Source organism: Melospiza georgiana, chromosome 1 (assembly GCF_028018845.1).
Source record: "Melospiza georgiana isolate bMelGeo1 chromosome 1, bMelGeo1.pri, whole genome shotgun sequence".
Taxonomy (NCBI): domain Eukaryota; kingdom Metazoa; phylum Chordata; class Aves; order Passeriformes; family Passerellidae; genus Melospiza; species Melospiza georgiana.
Window position 1 is genome coordinate 112906711 of NC_080430.1, and position 24334 is coordinate 112931044.

Consider the following 24334-nt stretch of genomic DNA (forward strand, 5'->3'; position numbering starts at 1 on the left):
ATGGCTGTATGCACCCGATTGGTTGTTTTCAGGGACTGTGTAAATGGTGAGAATGGGAAGAGAAATGTGGTCCCTGTACATTATCCTACAGTAGAGACCAGTCTAGGGAGAAAAAAGCAAACAATTTGAAAATGTAATTTGCCAGCCCTAGAGCAGCAATCAAAGTATGTACTGTTGTACATTGGGTGGTTTCAAACAGGAATAGTAATTTTCCAGCACCTGTTATTTGTCAAGACTTATTGTAAGATGGCCTGCATAAAAGGTATGGAATCTTACCCCCAGCTTTGACCTTCCCCCTGAATTTTTGTATGTCTGCAAGTTACGTGGTTGATAGAACTGAGAGCAGAAATCTTCCATGTGTGTTTTGCACCTCTGCATTTCACTGACTATACCACTTCCTGGAGGAAGCGTTAAAGTTGTGCTGAAGCTCTCAGAAACCTTTGTAAAAGTCAGATTATGTCTTTGGAATTCGTTTTTCTTTCTGCCATCGTACCCAAAGGCAAGAACCTTGAGCAGTGACAAATGTTATAAATGCCTGGGTGGAGGTGAGCTAGCAGCTGGGAGAGAAATTTAACCACCTGAATATTGCACAGAATTTCTTTGCCATTTGGCAAGTAAGCAGTCTTTGTATGCACAGCCTTAAGTATCTGCAGAGGTAGTGCATGTGCAGAAAAACATCAGCACATATTTTATTTAATAGCAATTTTCCAAAATGGAAGATTCTTAAAAATAACTTTCTATCATCAGCTTTGTAAAAGCTTCAGTTGTACGTGACAGATCATTACTCCTTGGAGAAGTATTACAAAGATACACTTTTGGGGAAAAGGAGGTCTTGAGTCTCAAAGAGTCAGGAATACACAGTTTTGTGCAATCAAGGGTATGCTCTATTAATTAAGACAGACTTTGAAAGGGAAAATATTGCTGAAACATAGGCCTGGACATCTATATTTTAAGCTCTTCTACGCTTTCTTTTATACAATGCAAAAGTTGAAGGTGCAGCGAACAGTGCAAATAAAACAAAGCTCCTCAGAGAAGACAATTAGTTCTTTCAGTAAGCACTGTGGTTTAAAATTGGTATGTAAGTTAGAAATGTGAGAAGGTTATCTTATGTTCATGTGCCAGTCCTGACTGGTGGCTGCTGGTTTTGTTCCACTTCTCGCAGCCAAAGGCAGTCAGCAGCATCACACTGGGTAGGGATCTGCTGGGCTGAAATCCTCAATCTCATTTCAGTTACTGCTTCCACTCCCTCTTTGACTAAAGGGCACTTCACAGGGTTTGGAGAGGAACATGCTCCTCAAATGGGAAAAGTGATGAGCAAGGGCCTGGGATGGCCTTACTGCATATTTCAGTTCACAGGGTAAGGGCTTCAGTGGGTTGGCAGTTAAAACAGATTTTGTTATTTTTTAGTTTTAGTCCTACATTGAGAAAAAAATGGATTATTTAACTGATACATACTGCCTGATATTTGTTCAAATTGGTTTGTAACATGCTGATTTAGCTGCCTGATTGGAGGTATGTGTTTGACTGCAGTGGGGACAGCATGCTTTGCATGTGCCTGAGGCTAGGAGTGGATGCAAAGTGTACTTCAGAGGTGTTTCACATTGACAGGCTGAGAGGGCTGGGGAGCCTGGAGGAGAGAAAGCTCCAGGGAAGAACTTAGAGCAGCCTTCCAGGACATAAAGAGGCCTTGCAGGGAGGCTGCACAGGGACTTTTTACAAGGACATGCAGTGATAGGACAAGGGAGAATGGCCTCTAACTGAAGGAGCTTGGGTTTAGATTAGATATTAGGAAAAAATTCTTTACTGTGAGGGTGCTGAGACACTGAAACAGGTTGCCCAGAAAGATGATGTGGGTGACTCCTCCCTGGAAGTGTTCAGAAGCAGGTTGGATGGAGCTGTGAGTAACCTGGTCTGCTGGAAGCTCTGGATTTCCTCTCTGAGGCAGCAGCTTTCCCCACTATTGAATTCAAATATAATCTAGTCATGACAACTACAGATGTTCTTGTCTTTGTGCTATAACAATGGGATTATGCATTTTCCACTGCCTCTGAACAAATGCCAAAATTTGTAAATTCTGTTTGACATGAGGAAAAACGTGCAAGGAAATTAATTTGATTGGAACAAGTTATGTCACATCTTCAATATGGAGCTATAAATTAACTGGCTGTATTAACATAATGTAAGTGGGAAGTGGAAGACAATGTTAGCAAAGACACTCGGTGTCTAATCTTTCCAAAAGTGTTTTTAATTTCTTTATTTCTATTTAATTTAATGCTAAGTGGATATTTCCTTTCCAAGGGAGCTGAAAACTGCCAAAGCTTTCTTGCTGCAGCTTGGACTGTTTAGTCATGCTTGAAAATATCTGGGTCAGGAGCTCATCTATACCTTGGTGCTTCTGTGTATCTGAGTCACCTTTTTTATTTGGACTGCCAGGGTTTGTGGGAGAATTGTATCAATAACATCCTGAGAAAACAGGTATTTGAAGTGAATGCGTGAACAGTTAGGAAAATCAGTGTCTCTCAGGCTGTTTATGTTTCAGCAGTGCAAGTGGGAGGGGGCTCTACTAAGGTTGCGGATTTTTAAGAAATCAGTTGGAAATCAGCTTATATGTACAAGGAGAAGGGGGAGAATTCAAGGCAAAAAGAGGTGTTACATCTGGTTTAGAGGTTGCAACTTCAGCAAATCAATGAATTGCAATCAGATAATTTCTTTTTGAATGCTTGCAAGGGTTGCACCTCATAGGATAACCTCTGTATGCTAGATTTAGGAAACTCCTGCATAGACAAATAGGTTGCATTCTGTGATTTGTTTGATCCCTGCTGAATTTGGGGTCGATCTGCCTGTTTGCAGTTGCTATTTGGATAATGCAAATCAGAAATAATTAAAAAGTCATGCATTGAACAAAATCATGAGAAAGAAGAATCATGATATTTGGAAATAAGATTTTTTTTTAAGATAAATATACTTTTGAGTATTCCTCAACTTTTTTTGATGAAGAACCCCAAATTTCCTGATCCCAAGAAATTTTTGCATATTCCTACACTTTTTTGATGAAGAACCCCAAATACCCTGTGTATAAAAGTATTTCCATTATAAAAATGACAAGGAAAAATAAAAGCTAGGTATGATTCTTACTTATTGATTCAGGCTTGTGGTTAGCATATTGGATAGCAAGTCAACATGCCTGGCCTCCCTGCAAACACCTGAAGGGTTTGTCTCTGTCTGAGGTCACCTGCTGAAATCCATAGAAGCAGATGGTGGCAAAGTAACTGCTTTCATGATAAAACCCTTTTAACAGAGCAGATAGACAGTCCAATGCTCAAATAATAATGAAGATTTTGTGTGTGCATGGTGTGGATTGATACGGATTGGTGATTGTTGTAGCACTTCATTATCCTGATGTTTTGGTCTCAATTTGCAATCCTTAGTTCAGCAGTCAAATAATAATGAAGATTTTGTGTATGCACGGCTTGGATTGATAAAAATTGCTGGTTGTTGTAGCACTGATGTTTTGGCTTAATTTGCAATCCATAGTTCCACGGAGGAGAGATACATGCTTTTTTTCCTTTTTCTCTATATGTCCTGGATAAACCTGTCTCTTTCCTTTTTTCCCCCCTGCAATTCAGTTTCAATAAAATAAAAATATAAGTACTGTAGTAAGTTTTTAGAGCACACAGAAGTCCCGGGTGTAAGGCGCTGTTGAATTCCGTGCATGTCACTCACTGCCTGTGTGGTTTATCGCAGCTGGAGCTGTGGCAGCGCAGCACGGCGATATTTCAGCACAACACGGGGATAAATGGCAAAGTGGAGCTGCGTTCAGCCCGCGGGTCAGTCCCTGGGTGAGCAGACATTTCCTGCCTTTATCCCAGCAGCGTTCCCTGGAAGGCCGGGGCTGGGGTTGCGGGAGGGCACACGTGGTGTATGTGTGTGTGTGTGTGTGTGTGTGTGTCTGTCTGTCTGTCTGTCTGTCCCCGCGCATCCCTGCACACGCTGTTCAGTAAACAAGCGGGGGAACCGGAGCGGGCTGGCTGGGAGCAGCGCGTTCATTCACACGGAGCGGCTCTTGGAAAGCGCTGCCTTTGCGCAGCCCTGACGTCCGGGCTGAGGGAAGCGGAGAAGGCAGTATTTATGTTTTCATTAATGCTTTTTATAGCTGCGAGCCAGCTGTAGCTAGTTAGCATTAGCCTAGGACATCTATTAGCGTGCAGACCTCTTACGCAGGATAAAGGGCTTCTGATGGAAACAGAGTTGTTACTCATGCTCCTCCCGGCCGCGTGTTTACATGGAGGCTGTTTGTGCTGACATAGGAGATATATATATATATATATATGTGTGTGTGTGTGTGTGTGTGTGTATATGTTAGAACACCTTAGAACAGCATGCACCTTTCTAGCGAGCAAGTTTTCCAGGATTCAAGAGAATTTTGTGTAAGAACTTCTAGTGTAGCAAACGCTGAGATTTGCACCTTTAAATGGTGTATTGCTTGTTTAAGAGCTGTTCTATTTAAATAGCGCTATGCAGATGCTAAACTTATTTTGTGTTAGCTTTCAGGCTATATTGTGAACAAGCAGCATTCCTGCAAGTCTTGAACGCACCAGTTTGGACTGTCTCGGTTTTTGCTATGAATGATGTAAGTGGCTGGCAGTAGCACAGGGAGAATTGGACCTAAGGGTTTGGTCTACAGAAATTGATGGCTCAGCTATCCTTCTATACTGAGGTTTTGTCCCAGTTTTTGCTTTTACTATTTTTTCCCCCTCTTCTTCTGGAAGCCAGTTAGTCAGGAGGGTATTTAAAAATAATTAACAAAAGCGACTGTGAAAAAGAGAATGAGGAAGGCGCGAGTTTTGTTTTTAAAGCTCCAGTATGACAAGCACCACGGTCTCTGCTATTTGCATCAATAAGACAATTTCCTTTCCTGGTCAGTCAGGGTTTCCCTTACAATTCTGACACCTCCATTCATCCAGACAACCACAGAAATACTTAAAGAAAAGTAGGACATTTTTTCTACACTCTGCTTTGCATTTCTGTAGAAGGTGTGGAATGAACTCAGTGCTTTCTCACAGATAATTTAGTCCTGCTAATAGTTAAAGCTTTGGAATGGAAAGTTTCAGCACTGACTTCCCGCTCAAGTAGTTTTCTTCTTCTGAAAGTAGATTGTACTGAAGACCATCATCTCTATTCCTCTTCTTCCCGGGTCTTTTGCCGCTACTTGCAGTGTGTTCTACAGAGAGAAAAGATTCCTTCCATGTGTTGTAAAACGACCTGAGCACGAATTTCCACTCCTCTTATCTTTGTCACAGTCCCACCAGTTGTCAGTGATGAACTCTTTTCAGTCAAGGGGAATTCAGAAAGTTCACTGTAGAAAGCTTTGTTTGCCTCTAAGCCTAACCTCATGAAAGTGTTGATTACATCAGCCATCTTCATGTCAGAATTATACCTTTATGGTTCACAAAAAGAAGCTTTATAGTGCTATTCTTTTACATCTGCACGACAGAATCTGTGTGTGAAACTGCTGAGTAGCTCCACATGCCAGTGTAAACTCACATGGTTGAGCTATTGTCTTACCTAGACAAAAAGTCGGGTTATCTCCCAAAATTGAATCACTTCTAATCTTCTGTTCAGATAAATTTCCTCCACCCATCCATTTAGGTACACCACCCTTAATGATCCACTTGAGAAGAATGTGACAGGCCCTTGAAAGCCCTGTGAGGCTGTGGAAGCGCAGCCCATGAATTATGTGTGTTCAGTGCCTACAGCCTTAGCCTTAAAACACAGGTGGGAAAACTTATGTCGGCAGTATCTAGACTTCCCTACAGATGGTGTCTGTGATTTGGTTCTCTTTTGCCTTTACAAATGTGGTCAAGGCACAGTCCGTCCTAATTTCAAAGTCAGCTGGTCTTTTGAGGACCAGAAGGATTTTTTCTTACTGGGCAAATTCAAGCTTTGATGTGCTTACATTCCTCCTTGTAATGCAAACCAGCAAAATTGTGTGGAATGTTTTGCACCGGTCCTTAAATCTGCTGGAAACTTTTTCGGTGTGATCTGATAGAAAACATTTTTGATCATTTTCACTATTCTGCTAAGTGCTTCCTAAGCGTTAGGGTTCTTTTTGCAGAAGGAAATGACCTATGTGGTGTCATCACATGCTGGCCCTTGGGCTTGTTTTGGACTTACTGTTCAGCCATTCAGGGTCCTTGTCATTTGTTCCTCATGCTCTTGTGACTGAAACAAAAACCTCTGCACAAGAACTTAGTTGGAGGAATGTGGGTCATTGGGAAAAGCAGCTTTATCCAACCAAGTTTTCCCACAAAGATGGCTGGGACAACCAGCACGGTGCTGCTAGCTTTGGGTGTGTGGTCACAGATCATTGTGCCCGGTACTGTATAGACCCTGTAGCCTAAAAAGCAATGTCTTTGTCCTGTAAATATGTGGCAAAGGTGTTTCTAGTGCTTTCTCAAAGTTCACACTTCTGTGTCATCTGACTAAACACAGCCAAATTTAACATCTTGACTGCCCAGTCCTTTCCCTGAGTCAGTTGCCAGTTGTCTTTAAGTTTTGGTTTTATTATATGGCTAGTTTTTCCAACAAGCAAGAACATGTGTGAGGGCAAGCAGGCATTTTTAACCATGGCAAGACACCTGGTTGCAGCATGGATTTTCCCATTCTTCAAATACTGTCATAGTCTAGGATAGTACATAATTAGGTCCTGTAACAAAGTGAAATCATTTTTACTAAATCTGGCAGGAGATTTTTCACTTATTTTTTGGATGGATTTTTCTGATTGCTTGAGGATTGTCTTTTTCTTGTGTGTTCTGTCCATAGGATCCTAATGAGGCACATGATATGTGGGAGGCATGGATAAGAGAGAGATAAAGCTGTAATTTCTGTCATCAGGGAGTACTGGGTTGACAACTACTAATTTTATCTAATCTATTCACCATATACCTTACTCCTTATACTGTCTAATTGCCAGAAACTCCCTTCTTTGGCCTCTTTGCAAAACATTTAATGCATATTTTTTCTCTCTGTATGTGTCTGCATTGTGTTAGTGAATTTAATATCTGAGAAACAATTATTTTGTCAGCTTGGAAAAGAAGGAAATTATTGTCTTGGGGTTCAGATGTACAAATGGAATGGATCCTGAAGAAGAGGGAGCTTTAAGGAGGTATTGGAAATTGGAGACCTTGTTGGTATGTTTTGGAAATCCATGTATACGTAGTACAGATCACTACAGTAAAGATAAGACAACAGAAAAAATTAACAGTGATTTCTATAGATTGTCCATTGTTCTTCACACACACACACACACATTTGTTCCATCCATCTGCTGAAATTTGCTAAAAGCATGTGAGCAGATGTGAGCAGTCTAAGCAAACTGCTGTGTATCTCATGTGCCCAGTGTGATGGGGCATGAACCTGGTTAAGGTTTCTAGACATTCTGTTGTAGTTGGTACCTGTGCCCATGGAAAAAGAAGAGATTATTCATATGGTGCTATTTACCAGTAACAATTTTTCATTTCTGTTTTTATTTGGAAGTGCTGAGTTAAGATTTCAGATTAACTGAATTGATGGTCTCTGCTAAGATTGAAGTTACAGTGTCTATAAGCCAATGGTCACTTCATGGTTTAACACGGAAAACTGTCAAATAGAAACATGTACCAATGACAGACAATATCTGAACTACTCCCTTACTCCCTTTGCCCCCTAGTTATCAGTGACCTCTAACTACCAGTTTCCTTCACCAGTTAAGTCCCATTTTCTCAATCACCCACATTTAAAATCTAAAAACTCAGATGTGTTTTTTTCTCAGCAGTACTTCTAGTGTGAGTCTTTTCTTGCAATTAGTCAGGCTTTCTTCATCCTCTTGTGAAGAAAATGTTGGCTGACCAGTCTTTTCCAAGTGAGGAAGGGGATGGGAAGGCAAGACTGGAGGAGCATTTCCATACTGGGCACTTTAGGTGAAGCATGAATGTACAGAAAGGTGATGAAATCTCGGGAGAAGCTGTAGGCAGTAAGTGAGAGTGATGGTCGTGTTGGGCAGTTTCCCATGGGAGTTGGCAGGATGGTGATTGGTAAAAGATGTGTAGGGTTAATTCTTTTAATGAGCAAGTGCTCAACTACTCTTCCAGTCACTGGCTCTCCTGGCTTGTGTCTGCTAAACTATCCTGTAGGGAAGTGGGAAAATTGAAAAGAAATTCAAAGCAAGCCCTTTTTATTATGGAATTATGACAGTTTTCATTTTCAACATAATTAGTTCTGAAAACTCAGAACCTTCAACCCATGGCTGCCACTCCCCTCCTCCACTGCCCCAGCAATGCAGAAAAATGCAGATAATCACAGTTTCCCTCTTTGCTGAGGCTTACCTGTGTGCGGAATTCTGGAGGAGATGAATGCCAAATACGTGGGGTGCACATTTAAACTCTGGTAATTTCCCACAGTAAAACTATTTTGTTATGCTCATCTGAAGGAATTTGAGTTTAGCTAGGGATTAGTAACAGAAACTTGTTCAGTGATATCTTGTCCGGTATTTTTCCCACTAAATGATTCTTGAATTACCTTTCATTTTCTGCTTCTGGCCTGGGGACTGAGAGTTCTCTATTCATCTCCTTAGCAGCAGCACTCAGTGGGTGTCACACACTTCCTGACAAACCCCTCTGCTTCTGAGAGGAGGAGGAGAGGGAAGACCCCCATAGTGTGCTTGTGGAGAGGGCAGGAACGCCAGTGCTGGAGGGGAGCGGAGCAGGGGGGATGTTTGGGTGGGGGCCACGGTGGCCGTGGGGAAATGTGACCCCACGGGAGACTGCTGTGCTGGCAGGGCTGGGCGAGTGTGCAGGCACAGAGCGGGAGCCCAGGAAACATGTGGCTCCTGCTGTTGCTGAACCCCATGCTGCCAAATCTCCACAGAGGCCTCTAGTGTGGGTTCAGAGGCTTCTGGCAGCCGGGGGCTCTCCGCATTGCTCATTTGTCCTTTGGCTAGAGCTTGCAGAGCACAGCTCCATCAACAGCTTATCACATGCTCTGCTCCTCTCCCCGAAGCTCTCCAGTAGCACATGCCCTTTCTCCTTTCCCCTACTTTGTGCACAGCTTAGTGTGTGACCTGCTATTTCAGAGCACCCTCCGGTTTGCTTGGCTTCTGATGGCATGTAAATGCACTCCCTTCCCAAAGAGCTGAAAATCTCTTCTTTTTAAGACCTGACAATTAAGGTGATTACAAAATAGCTTGAGGGAGAATTAATTCAAGTTACATCACTGGGACCAGGCAATGTCTCAGCAAAGACTAGTTCAGCTCTCAGCGAAGTGTGTTTGAAAGCATGAGTAATGTTTGTGAGCTGGAAACAGCCCCTGCCTGTAGGTAGCCTGATATTTTTCCACTATGAAAAATTCTTGTGACCTTTTATTTGCAAAGCTGTTTCAACTCCATTGTTTGCTGTGGACGTTTGATGTTCAGAGGGGAATGCCCTCGAGGTGGGAAAATGCCTTGTTTTCTTTGGCAGCGGCTGCAGCTGACTCTACCATGGAAACAGTTGGGGTTGGAAAGGGAGGAGCGGGACACAGATAAAGGATAGGCTTTCCTCCTCCAGCCTGAGAGCTTCATGCCACCCCAAGCAGGAAATATTTCAAGATGCAGAACAGAGAGCTGAAGTAAAGCTGTTCCCAAGCCATCCTCCCAAGCAGGGCATAAACCACTCTGTTCCATAAACCACTGTTCCACATGATACTTTCCATATGCATGAAGCAACAGGTGGGTGGCACTTACCTGCAGCCTGACCCGGGGCTGCCAGAATTCCTCTTTCTTATCCAGCAGTGGGACTCAAATGTCCCCTGATTCAAACAGTACAGGTCTGCTCAAGCTGTGGGCCTGCTAATACAAATAGACATTCTCTAACCATATGTTGAGAGGCACAGGTGCAAAACACTCAAAAGAGATGTAATACCGGATTTCTGCAGAATACATATGTGTACTGAAAACTGAATGTGTCATCTGTTGATTTCAAAGTACTTAACCTTATCACCTTCAGATTCTAAACAGGAAGGTTTGGTAAGTTTTAGCTATATCTGCTTGTGAATTATATTAAAAAAACAACAATCCGCAAGAACATAACTTAGGATGTGTGTGGGCTTATATATATGTTTATATGAATGAATGTTACATATAAATTCTGTGTTTACTCTTTCTAGGCCCATGTTTTTCTCCCAGAGCAGCACAGCCTGTTGCACTTTCGATTTTTTGGATCAGGCTGTTCTTTCCATTTTCTGCTGTTTTATCAACCATGAATTTCTGTTTTCACAGCACAAACTCAACATCTCTATACTAGTTTGCAGCCAGTATATATTTATTAATGGACTTGGAAGTCTTACCTTTCTCTGTCTCTTTCCCCTGCTTGGTGTTATACAATAGGAAGAGATGAATATTGCTAAATAGTTACTATTTGTTTGCAGAATTGATGTGGCATGTAAAGCAAATAATTACACATCCAAGTAGTACTGGTACTCACAGCTATTTCTCCTGCATACGCACATAAGGGATTTACACACTTGTAAGGTCATACTTTGCTTACATAAATGATCTTATCTTCTTGCACCCTGTGCTGTGTGGCATTCCAAACATTGCAGAGAACACGAAAAATGTCAGTAGTATATACAAATCACTTTGGCATATGGCATACACTATAGACCAGTTGCAGAGCATGTGGAATATGGCAGTACAGCCATTAGAATTTTATTCAGGAATTTGTATTTCTTTTGATTGTTTCACATTTAAAGTAGTTTGTTCATTCAGTGTGAATAAAAGTTTTCTTCAAACAATTAAAGTGAGTTGGGCTAAGGAGGTGCTTCTCTGAAAGGAGCTGAGAAATAAAAAGAACCCCAAAGAGTAGCATTGGAGGAGGGAAGAGAATCAAGGAGTGTTGGGCATTGTGGCACCACATTTTAAGGAGTTCTGCTGGAACTGCAACACAGCAGGAGTCACTAACACTCAAGGTGAGACCAGAGGGACCAACATCTCCTGTTCACCCTGTGGGGAAAACGTAGAGAGAACACTCTGATTCTGGGATCTCATACAGGAAAATAAATCCCAGAATGTGTTAATCTGGGGTGGGGGGGGGGTGGGAAAGGGAGGATAAGAAGGAGATGTGGGAAAAGAAGAGGAGGAGGAGATGAACATTCATCTTAGTTATTGTGGTTATAAAGGTGTGCCTAGGATACGTCGATGAGGATTGGATTAGGTGGTAATTGAGTAACAATTAATTAATCAGATAATCATTAATTCTGACCAGATAATAAGGGAGGGTAGGAGAAACCGTGTGTTTAAACAAAGGTGGTTTTAGTTGGGTGCAACTATCTGTTACTTAAGGGGGATGGAGGGAGGGGGCAACTGGACATTGCCATCTTTGTCAATAAATCCTTCAAACACCAATTTAGCCATTTTTTTCACAGTGGATTGATCCAAGATTTGGCCCTGCTTCCTTTTTGCCCCATCATCTCCTCTCTTAGAGGTTGTATGTGCCTTCATTGCTGAGGGTCTGTGGGTTGCTGGGCTTTTCCCACTGTAGAAACACATCTCTCCATGTTACTCTCTTAAGCTGATACAAACCACTGGTGAAGAGTAAGTAATTCTTAATAAGTAACTGAATCCTCTCTTGAATAAAAGAACATTTTAAGTTTATCTAGGTGTATTACAAGTGGAGGGGAGAAGTGAACCCCAAGTGATGATACTTTTCTCTTATTTGAAAAAACAAAACAAGAAACAAACTGTTTAACATGCAGAGAGTTTTAATTCTTGATTGTATTATCAGGGTCTTTTTACTTTTTTCATATTTTTGCTTCTTGTAACTCTGCTGAAAAATCTTGCTGTAACTGATAGAATGACAAAATACAAGAATTGAGGTAATTGCATTAAGAGAATACTAAAAAAAATCCTGATAATTCAGTTTCCCCTGCTTTAAAGACTTACAGACAGCTTCTTACTTTAAGTTAGTGTAATATAATGATATTAAGCATGTATGAAAGTATTTAAAACTGTCTGGTGATTGCTTTAAAGAGATTGAGAAAAATTTGCCCATAGCTTATTGGCATAGTCTTAGGTTGCCTTTATAAAAGAGAGGTTAGGTAAGAAACTGAGGGAAGATACTGCCATTTGAATAATTGAAGTAATGATTCATTTAATGCTTTAAACAAATACGGGATTTTTAACTAGCCTATGTTTATTTAGGTCCAGATAATTATTTATGAGTTACTTGACATTCCAAAAACCAGGGAACAAAAGACTCCTTACACATAATTTTCAAAGGTGTGGCAATCAGGGTAGGATTACCTCTTTTACCATGTCATAATATCTTGATTCTTTGTTAGGGCATTTTACCCTTTTATTGTTTCCTATAAGAAATATAGTAAGCTACATACAAATAATATTTAAATTTTTAAAATATTACTTAATTTGACTATATTTTAGATATTTTAGACAGCAGTCAACATAGTTCTGAAATTTTCAATAAAATGAAGTAGAATGCAGAATTTTATCCCTCATGAGTAAGAAACTGCAATTACTACACCAACTTTTTAAATAAATATGATTAATATTTGAAGTCGCATGACTAATAGCACCAGCTAATAAATACTCCCAGTTTCTTTGACAGGCAGCAGGTTAACTAGTGAACAGTCAAAATATGCTACAGGAGGTTTTCAAGAAGGATCAGTTATTTAGCATAGCTCAGTTCCCAGGGAAAGATAGTTTATTCTCCTCCTGTCAGTCTTGTTTTTTAATAATTTTGTTCTTGCCTCAAAGGCCAAGCTCTGTGACATCTTTATGCATAACTGTGGTGACACACCGTGCTGTGAAACTAATTCTGCTAAATATCTGTTGCCTGTTCCTTTGGAAGATTAAATTTTTGGTGTATTGTTTCATTGGACATCTGAGAAGCAAAATTTGCTTTATTGTTACTGACTTCTCCTTTTCTGGAGAATGTGTGACACCATTAAGGTGATACCACAGAGAGAACTCTTCTAGATGTTTGCATGACATTTCAGGAAAACATACACTCGAGGTTTTGTTATACTGATGGTGCCCCAGATTATTTTTGAGCTACATTGGGGAGTTTATAGGAAATTGCTTCAAATACTGGAAGTACTAATAAAACCTTAGCTTTACCACAATTGCGATAAAATTTTGAAAATCAACCTCATCTTTGCATGCTGACTGGAAGAAGCTACCAGGTTTGGTAGTTTTTCAAAGATTTGCCCATTTTGTGCAAACTTTTTGGACTTTGGTCTTGACAATTATTGAGGGATCAGGAGAGGAACACTTTTCCTAAGAAGCCAGGAGCTCCATTTTATAGATACAAGGAAGATGAGGCAATCCTCTGTATTTTCAGTAGCTAAGAATCACATAAAGTTTACAGTGCAGCAGTGGTGTGTGTGTCATTGAATTTTCTCTAGAGAAAGTTTGTATCTGATTTGGTCAGAGGAGGAAGAGAGCTTTGATATCCCTGGTCCATGTACAGTCAGGCCAGCATGTTCCTGCTTGTTGAGTTAGGATAAAGCTCAGCTCTCTGTACACACTGATCAAAACACACCTAGGTGTTCCTGTGGATTTCTCAGATAAATGAGTTGTAGTGCTGAGGGCTAAAGCCAGCAGAAATTGCAGTGTCCACTCAAGCCTCAGACCCCTCTACAGGATGTCTTCTTTCACTGGGGTGAATAAACTGTGTTTTATATTTGTTTAAAATTCTGAAATCTTCAGCAAGCAGAACATGTTTCATATTTAGAAAGAAAATATTCAGACGTCTTCATCATTCCAAGAGTTCTTTGGAGTAAGAACATTTAAAGTATTGTCTCATAAATGAAATTGCAGCAAACAGTGCTCAAAGGCTACTGGAGTTCAGTGAGAGGTTTGGGAAGTGACCAATAGTTATGTATTACATCAGGTGGTGTAATAAGTACCCTTATCTTGTATTTTCACTTCTTCTGTAATGCTAAATCTAGGTGCAAGTGTATGTAAGTGACTATAACCTGCATATGATGGGCTGGACTATTTGGATATCCATTCCACATATGGATAATACTATTCCAATCTAAAAAGAAATGTAGTGGGAGGTTGTGAATGGTAAATGGCAGAGGGAAGATTGGTAACTCAACAGTAAAAGCCCCAAGTGCCTGTCAGAAATAAGCATAGATACCTCATTTGCTTTGCTGAATTTTGATAGTTAAAGACCACCTTTAGCATTTTGTGCGGGAGTTGTTTTTATTTGTATTTTGCCTGCTACCTTTGTGAAAGGAAATATTTAATAATTTTTTTCCATAAATGTTTACTCGTAGTTCTCCCAAATTAAGAATGTCTCACTCTACAGGAATGTGAACTAAAAACCAAATAAAGCTTGTAGGCTTCACAACACGGTCAGTCGTGCCAATGCTCTGGCCTGTGCTGAATGGTGACCCAGAGGCTGACAGTTTATATCCATTTAGTTCTTTAAAAACAGCAAACATGATTTCTTTCCCCTTTTTTCCCCCTTCCTTTATATCAGCAAGAAAATTTGCTAGGTTTGTCACTATCTCCTTAAATAGGTACCATTTTGGTCATTATGGAGAAAACCAAAATTTTAATTCCTGCAAGTACAAAGTGAAACAATATTCATAACAGTCTAATTTACCAGCTGATCTGCCTCAGTCCAAGGAAAGGAAATACTAAAGTGAATATGTTCATTTGAACATAATAATTTCTCACTTCAATGTATTTCAAGAGTTGCAGATGTCACTGAAGAATCTTGAAACAATTCTTTAAATAGAAGTGATTTACAGGTAAAATTGCTACAGTGGACCATTAAATGGCATCCACGTTTGAAGCTTTAGATAAGTTGAATAAATTCAGTAAACTATACAGACGGTACAAGAGAAGCAGTATGAGTCAGAAGTGTAGTTGGCAGTTGGACACAGATTGAAATTTGAGTTTGAAAGCCTGAACTTCACTTTTGAAGTCTGTTTTACATATTCGGTGTTAGTGAACTGATTCTGCTGGGGAAATTAGATTGTGTTTGTGTGTTTTTGTAGCATACACTTGTAAATGCACATTGGCAAACTGAAAGGACTAAATGGACTTTAAAATATGCAAAAAAGTAAACTTTTTATAGGGTTTTAAACATGTTTTCCATTAGACTGCCTTTCAGTGATTTTGAAGTGTTTCTGCTGGTCTTGCTAGGTTAAGCTTACATTTTGAAATTTGCCTGCCTCTTCTGCAGTTATAAAATTAAAATGCAATATTGTTTCTAATGTTACATTGTGTGCTATCATTTGTGTAAATATTTTGTGTAAAAATTATTTTTACAAGTGCTATTCTTGCAAGAATAACAATCCCCCCAATCTGTGGGGATTCAGACCAATATTTCCATCAAAACCAAGCCAAAAGACAAATGCTTCAGGCAAGAGGATTGTGATGGACCTTCAACCAGTGGCAGAAAGCCCATTTGTTTTTATGCTTCATCTTGGGCGTGACAAACTGTGATCTTTCGTTGGGAAATCCATGCTAAATTATTGTCTCTCTCTCTAATCTGCTTTGAATTTAATCTGACTCCATGTCTATCTCCCCAGATTTCTTCACCCCAGTGAGCTGTCTTTTTCCACTACATGCCAGGGTGCCCATTCAGATGAGTTGGGACAGCTGTTTGTGATGCTAAGTCAGCAAACTGATGCCAGAAAAACCCAGAATCATAAACAGTTTGGATTGAAGGAACCTTTGAAAAGGTCATCTAGTTCAACCACCCTGCCTTGACCAAGGACATATTCAACTAGACACGGTGTTTCAGAACCCCATCCAACCTGACCTGGAATTTTTCCAGGGATGTGGCATCTACCACTTGTGTGGGTGACCTGTTGCAGTGTTGCACCACCCTCTTTGTAAAAAAGTTTAAAAATTCTTCCATATATCTGATCTGAAACTACCCTCTTTTAATTTAAAACCATTACCACCTTTCCTACCACAACAAAACCAATTGAAAAATTTGTCCCCATCTTTCTTAAAAGCCCCCTTTAAATATTAAAAGGCAATAAGGTCTTGCCAGAGTATTCTCTTCCCCAAAGTGTTCAATCCCAGTTGTCCCAGCAGCCTGTGTTCATAGGAGAGGTGCTCCAGCCCTCTGGTCATTCTTGTAGCCCTCCTATGGAGCTGCTCCAGCAGGTCTCATGTCTTTCCTCTGCTGGAAACTCCAGAGCTCAATGTAGTACTGCAGATAAATAACTTTATTTTTGCATCTGAAATTTGTTTGTTAAGGCAAATTAATTCCCTGATCTGATTTATTGTGCTGTCTCAACTTGGTTTTGCCATCACAGTTATGAGGGAGGAGAGGGGACAGCTTAAAACTGCAGAATTGGTGGTGTAGGCCAGAAAAAGGTTCATCTGGTTTCTCTGCTTTCTGAACTTAAACTGGTGTTTAGTTTATGGATGCTAAATCTGTGGAATTTTGAGTTAGTGGATGCTAACCTCATTATTGATACCACCTGGAAAATAGTGATTTCAAGTCTGAAAGTTCAGTATGTATGCATTTTTTTTCACTCCATGGATGTGTTATATGCATCTACATTTGCATAAGGAAAAATGTTTAGTTTAAAATTTTGCTGTCCTTGTACATCATGAAAAGCACAGAATTTTATGATTTTACAGAAAAACCCTTCAATGGACATAATTTCAAGTTGCAGAAGACAAAAATTATTTTGAAATCTTCAGAGCACTCGAATGCATGCCATGAGAAGTTGAATATTTTCGTAGTTGAATCTGGTCATTAAAAAGTTTAGTTTGTGGAGAAGTGTAGGTGGAGATGTTAATATTTCTTTCATTACTCAACTAGAAATTTGAAAACCATGTGAAAAGTTTCCTGTGTCCTGAGATTGCCTATGTTAAATTTCAGCCTTTTAATACAAAAATCTTACACAAAGTAAGTAGAACATGGAAGTTCATTTTGTCTGTTTGTAAGCAGACCAAGTATTCTGACCCTGAGCATTTCAAAGTCTGATTTGTTTTCTTTGAGCAGTTTTACTTAGATTATTACAGCCTTAAGTCATCAGAGATAGTAGATGTTGTTCTTTCTTTTCACATGGCATTCTTCTGTGTCTTACCCGTACTGCAAACTGACCTCATCACAGATCACTGTCATTTGATTGGATTGAACAGAGGTGTTGGGAAGGACTTGGAAAGACAAAGGAATAGCATTCCTTGGCTTCTCCTTTTGTCAGGGTTGTATTTCAGGAAAACTTCTAAGTAAAACCTGTTGTGGTGCAAAGCTTGTGTGAAAGTTTCTTACTGTACATTTAAATGCTGCTGCAGTGTGAAAAATTATATTCTTGCTCTCTGGGAGCATCACTTTGTGTGCAGCTATGATAAGATTCAAAGCTATTTTTGTGTGTTGTGTAAATTCCTGGTATTTTATTTCTGCCCAGTCAAGGCTTCAGATAACTTATTTTGAAAATACTGATGATTTAATTGTTTTTCAATTTAATGCTACTCAAATCAACCTGCAGATAGGAAAACTTGGAAGCATTTAATATCCAAAGGATGCAGTGCCCCCTTATTCCATTTCACCCACTGTGTTCTGAAATGGTGCAACCCCTTCTTCAACTGCAAATACCCAGAGTTTGAACCACTTCTTAACTCCTGAGCAGTGGTCACAGTTAGGCAATCTTTTCTGGCAGCTTTAATGAACTGAGTCAGTAGAAGAGGGTCACTGTGGTAATTATCATAATATAGCAGTTCTAATAGCAGTTTCCATTTGTGTGTTTCTAAACCTGAATAAATAACACCTTGCAGGTGCTGTTGAAGTAGACAAATTGTCCCTGTTGTTCTTCAGGCTGGCAAAAATACAGGTGGTGAGGATGATGCTTTTCCCAAGAGTGTGTCCTTCCAGGCCATCACCAGCACCTTCTATCTAGTTGTTGCAGTAGTTGTTTGGAAATGATGAGTTGTTCCTATGACCTCATTTTGGATAATTTCAGTGTTTCCCTCTGGCACCTGGTGGCTGCTTGCTTTCTTACTCAGGTTTGTAAGTGCTGACACTAGAGAAGTTACCCGGAGCTCCCAAGACAAATCTGCATCCATGCCTTGAGATTTCTTTTCCTCTGTTGTTGACTTGTGCGTGTGGAACAGAAAGAACTTCTGTTCACTTTCTTTCCTACCCTGCTCACTGTAATCTTTTGTAAACTGGTCCTTTTTTAGCTAGAAAACAGTATTGCCTACTAAGGAACTGTCACTGACTTGTACAAAACATTCTTGCCACTTCATCAGTTGAATGTTATTCACATAGCTGTATTTACAATGTTGATTGGTCCCAGCTCCTACCACTTAATAGTAACAATTAATTTATAATTCAAAATTACAAAATATACAAAGAATACACTGTTGATGTAAGGGTTTTAATACATTAACACCCCAGCTGTAGGATTAAAGCTAGTGTTCAGTGTGGAGTGAAAAAATGAGGAATACTGGGAATCTTTCACTGATACCTCATATTGAAATTTGGGTTCAGTAGGTATACAAAGGTCAGTATATGCAGCAGTGAAAAGTACATGTAGTATGGTAGATTGGGGAGAAGGGGGAAATTAATGAAGAAAGACAGAGTTATGAATTCAAATTAAACCACTGTAGGATGAAATTGAATGTGCTTTTGGTGTTTCATCCCAAACCAGATGATGCCGCATTTTTTTGTTCTATGAGAACATAAATTTTTTGTGTGTGCTGTAGATAAATAACTTCTTGGTCAAAAAAGGAATGTTTGTGGTGAATTACACTTCCACACAAATTGAAAACTATTCAAAAGCTAGTTCTGTGTGTGAAACATTTTCTATTTTGTGGGACTGCCATTAAAAGAACCTATTAACCAGCAGAAAAAGACCAGTGAAACATGGTTCATGCCTGTTGCAATTTTAAAATTAAAACTAGTTATAATGATACATCCCAGTTGGGTTAGGTACAGGTTGTAGTTATCTTTCCTCCAAGAAAATTCTCGTGTTTCTTCCCCTTTTCACTGGAAATGCAGGTTAACCACTTTTGGAAACCATAGGTGCAGTTACACTGTAAAATCCAGATCAGATCCTGCAGCTGCTGTTGGGAGTCAGCATTGCCTCAAGCCTAGCAGAATCCAGGTGAGAAAAGGGAATGGAGGAGGTTGGAATAAACCCCTTTTCTTAGTGAGGTTCATGATCCTCACTGGGCTTCTCCACTGACTTCCTTCAAATACCCAGTGGTGTCCAGGCAGGCTGCTGGTCCCATACCCAACCCAGTACCTTTGTTTCAGGTGCATATAAAGGCAGAATGCAGTTTTCATGTTACCTTTTTCAGGATCAGGGCCTGAACCCCACCCTGGTAGCCCCCCAGGAGGACAACTAGAGCCATGTTCAAACTCCAGGAATGGCACCAGCAGTTTCAGCCTCTTGGTTTTTCCATAAAGGTTACAGGCTTTTTTGGGTTTTCTTTCTAAGGTTAAAGATGACCTTTTTTACCCACTAGCTTTCTACTTTTCCTAACCTATAACAGACTTTTTTTAACAATCAGGAAGAGATATAAACTCAGAAATTTGCTTTTATATTTTGTAAGTTCCAAAATTTAATATTAACATGCAAGAGAGGTTTGCAGCTTTTTTACAGCTTTCTCTAGAGCTTTACTTCAGCTTAAGAGAAAAGTTACGTGTTGTCAGGGTTTAACCCCAGATGGCAGCTAAGCCCCACGCAGCCACACACTCCATCCCTCAACAGTGGGATAGCACAGAGAATCAGAGGAGTAAAAGTGAGAAAACTCATGGTTTGAGATGAAAACACTTGAACAGGCAAAGCAAAAGCTGCTCATGCCAGCGAAGGAAAACTGGGAATACTTTCACCCCTTCCCATTGGCAGGCAGGTGTTCAGCCATCACCAGGAAAACTGGGCTTCATGTGGGTGAGGGTGACTTGGGAAGACAAACGCCATCATTATGGGTGTTCTCCCCTCTTTCTCCTTGGTAGCGTGATGCCAAATAATATGGGATATTCCTTTGGTCAGTTGGGGTCATCTCTCCCCTCCCAGCTCCTTGCACACTCCCAGCCTCCTCCGTGGTGGGCTGGGGTGAGGAGCAGAAAAGGCCTTGACTGTGCAAGCTCTGCTCATCAATAACTAAAACATCCCCATGTTATCAACACTGTTTCCAGCACAAATCCAAACCACAGACCCATACCAGCTACTCTGAATAAAATTAACTTTAGCCAAGCCAAACCCAGCACATATGCTTAAATGTATTTCTACAGCTATTGTTAGAGAAGAAGGGGAGATAAATCTTTATGTTGCATTTCTGTCTCTCATTATTCAGCATTGCTTCTACTCACAGGCATAGTGGATAATTATTCTTTGGTGTGCTGAATAAATACGTTTTGTCAAAACAAAGCCTTGAAAGTTAATGAATAGTTACTGCATTAGAGGTTTGAAAAATATTTCTAGGAAAAAATGGTTGGGAATTTTTCAAAGAAATAATTTTCTGTCAGATCAACTTGTAAAATAATGGAAACTTCTTATGAAAAGCTTGTACAAGCAAATGAAAAGTTGTGAAATTGCTGAAATGGTATGTTTTGAAACAATGCCATTTTCCTACTCTGAAACCACTTGTTTAGAAATTCCACTTTGGTTAGGTTTTTTTTTTAAATTGGTAAAGCAAAATGCTTAAATTGATCCAAGTGGAATTCACTTACAATGTTTTCATTTGCTGTGTTCTTGTCTTGTTGATATTTTCACACTTCTTGCAGCAGTGCAGTTTAGGAAACACGGTTTAAAAGTGTGTGATCAGAAAGATTACATTTTTTTAAAATGTAGGCATTTTTTCTTCTATTTTTGAGAGTATTGCTTGAAGGCTTTGTCAATTTTGCTTTAGCATATTTTGGTATTTAAGTTTAGGGTCTTTTTACGCTTCACCTTAGGAGTCCATGAGTTATGTAGTGCCACAGTGATCCAAACCCACAGGTTTCTCACATTACCTGGCAGTGGAGGGAGAAAACACCACGGACAGCATGTCCCATGACAACAGGCAATGCATGAAAATACGGCCTATATTTATTTAAATTTTGTCATTTTCATAAGCTGGTGGCTCTCTGCGTCCTATAATCACATGTCCAGTGGGCAGGAAGCCCCTTAAAGCAACCTCCAGAGCTCCCTCTGATAGTTCCTGAATGCTCTGGGGATGAGGGTGGAGCCAGGCTGGAGGAGCAGCCTGCAGCCTGATTTGACACCCTTCTGCACAAAGAGATCCTGCTCCAGTGAAGAGCCTGGAAGGGATAAATGCAACTGCAAAGTTGCTGACAGTACTCAGAAAATACAAATACCAGCCCTTATTGCCTGTGGTTTAGAAGGGTAAGCAGCAGAGCCTGGTGATTAAAGTGCGATACTAAAGCTTTGATCTGCTTGTGTGACACTGATGCTCCGGTGAAGATCAGGGCGTGTACCCTGATCTCAGGTGCTCTGCAGGCACAGAGAAGTCCCTCTCCTAATGTCTCCTCCGTGCAGTACCCTGGAGACTTAATTAGAGAAGGAATGTGAGCAGGAAAAAGAGGAGAAGACAGCAAATGTGACAATACAGAACAGTATCAACAGGAAACCGCATGTTTTAAAGACCAAAGTTATCTTGCTATCTTGGCTGTGATGTTGTATCTCCTGCTGGCCCGCAATGGGTGACAGCTCAGGAAAATCCAAGTGTTTAGCAGTGTCTGTCCCTTCGAGTCTGTGCTGAATCACATCAGAGGCTGTAACACCACCAGCATGGTGGTAGGTGAACAATGTGTTATTGTTAATAGTCTTTTGGATAAGACACAAACCCAGAATCTTAACCACAGAATATTGAATCACCTCTTTTGGCATGAATGGATAGGCTTACTAAGGGCCCTAATCCAGTTCTAATTTACGTTATTATCTTCTGTGTCTCTAAACACTTCCTGTAGTTTTGATTAGATTTGGTCCTGATCTCTTCTTTTCCTTGGAATATAAACGATGAGAACAAACTCTGCTGTATTGATATTTGAATGGGTTCTTATTTTCAGGACTGGTTTTTTGCACTGAGAAGAGAAAAAAAGGAATCAAATATACCATGCACGCAGTTTCTCAGTATTTGATCAGGGTTATTATATCAAATCCAGGGTTATTATATCAAATCCAGTGTAATTACTGATTATGCCATTACAATTAAATAGTATTCCACATGCAGGAGATATAAAATATAGACTATCATCTGTACACAGTGATTGAGATTAAGATGCTCTGACAGAGACTTTATTTTAGGATACTCCTCACTAGCCCACATAATATTTGAAATCTTACACATCTGAAGATAACCAAAGTGCTGAAAGAAGTGAGAGGTTCTCTGTGCCTGTTTTAAAATCACCCAATTAAATGCCACCAAAAAACAATCAAACCAACAAACAAAAAAACCCTAACAGACAAACAAAAAGACCGGAATATGGCAAATTTATGATTTTTTTAATGTACTGTGTGCTATATTCCAAGTTCTGATCCTGCTAAAAATGATTCCTTGAAATTACAACAAAATTTACGTGTGGTGCTTATAAAATGGCTTGAGTGTTTGATCCTTGACTGGTGTTCAGTTTAGATGGTTTAAAAGAGAAGCATGGAATTTGCATGAATGATTGAATGAAATCAAGATGAAGGAATGGAACTGATGCTGCCCAGATATTTTCTCTGCCCTGCTATTCAGCGTGAAATAAATCTCATTGCAATCAATGAAAACGTATTAATTTGAGTGAGTTTTAGATAATGGCCCAAACCTACTGCTCACATAAAAGTAATTTATAAAGCTTTGCTTGACCTGTGACTGAAAATGGGATTTTACATTTTGCAAAGTTCAAATAAAAGCTTAAAATGGCAAATAAACTTTTTTTTTCATTTTCAAATTGGAATAACTGCTGCCATCTGCACCTGTCTTTCAGCAGGGCTTGTTGTGTTCATAATTTCTTATGTAAAAAATCCCAGTGTATCCAGGGAAAGTGCTCCTTCAGAAATACATGTAGGTCATCCATGGGTTAATACCAGTGTTACCACAGCACTTCCCCCCTGAATCCCTGACTAAAAGAGATATGGGGAACAGCAAGGTGTAAGAAAGAAAGTGGAAAAGAGGTGGTACCAGATAACACTTCCTCCTCATCTTTGTCTCCTTCACCTTCCACATTTTCTTCCTGCTGTTGTGTCACCTCCTGAGGATCTGCAGTTGATTCACCTCTCATCCACATTCCATTCAGATGATCCATTCCCTCCTGAAGGAACGTGTGATGGTGGTCAACCAGCACGGGGTCAGACATGAGGGTCTTTTTGGGCATGGATTACAACTAAATTATTTAGGTTTATTGCTTTCTTCTCCTATGTCCAAGAGTATCCCAAAAAGTAGAGACAGTAGGACTGCCACATTCTTCTTTGGCTTCCCAAGAGAGAGGTTTTACCAAAGTCTGTTCCCTCTTCCCTGCAGTCCTGCACCAGTACCCACCCTGCTCAGAGCTGCAGCACCTTGGTGCAAGTTGGATCCTTCACAGACGGGGCTGGGGACTGTCCATCAATTTGGGGACAAATTTGGCAGGCCAAGGCCACGATCATGAGGGGACAGCCATGCTTTCCTTGTGCAGGTGCAGCTCTGGGAGGGTGGGGGTTAATGACAGGGAGCAAGGTGAAGTGGAGCAAGGTGAGGTGGAGCAAGGTGAAGTGTTCTTGTTCTACCAACAAAAAAAAAACCTACAAAAAAACAAACAAAAAATCAAACAGGAAAAATATAAAAATTTTAAAAATTTTGCATGTAAAATATTTCTCTTAGGAATCTGAAAATCAGACTTTCACTCACGTGAATTTACATTTTTGCACTTCATGATACCATTTGCACAGAAAACACAGCACCTCAAGAGCTTGCAAAATGAGTAAAAATAAAGCAGAAATATTTTTCTTCTCCTCTTACAGTTTTTCAAATCATGTATTTTTTTTATTATTATAAATAGCTAAATCAACAAACTTTACTGACCAGGGATGTTAAGCGCACTTTCATTGTTGATTTTCAGAACTATTTAAACTCTTGAGTGCTAAAAATTAAAATTCCCTCTGGGAAATCTTGTAGCTTTCAGTGGACTGGGTTGAAGTCCCCAATAAGAAGTAGTTAATAGGTAGACTGTGGTGACTCCAGCAAAACAACATAATCAATTCCAGCTGCTTTTCTGATTAATCACCCTTATTGTTGGAAGTCAGAGACACCATGAATTTGCACAGTAAGCATATCTTTTGAAAAGGAGGATAACAGTTTGTTACCTTAGTTGCAGCCAATTAGTCTGATTCCTCTTTTTTCACCCCTCAGAGA

General features: G+C 40.0%; 1 protein-coding gene across 3 annotated transcripts in view; it reads left to right on the top strand.

Moving 5' to 3' along the window:
• SPIDR (scaffold protein involved in DNA repair) overlaps positions 1-24334 on the top strand; it is a 195216-nt gene that overhangs the window by 134444 nt on the left and 36438 nt on the right. The window lies entirely within an intron of this gene.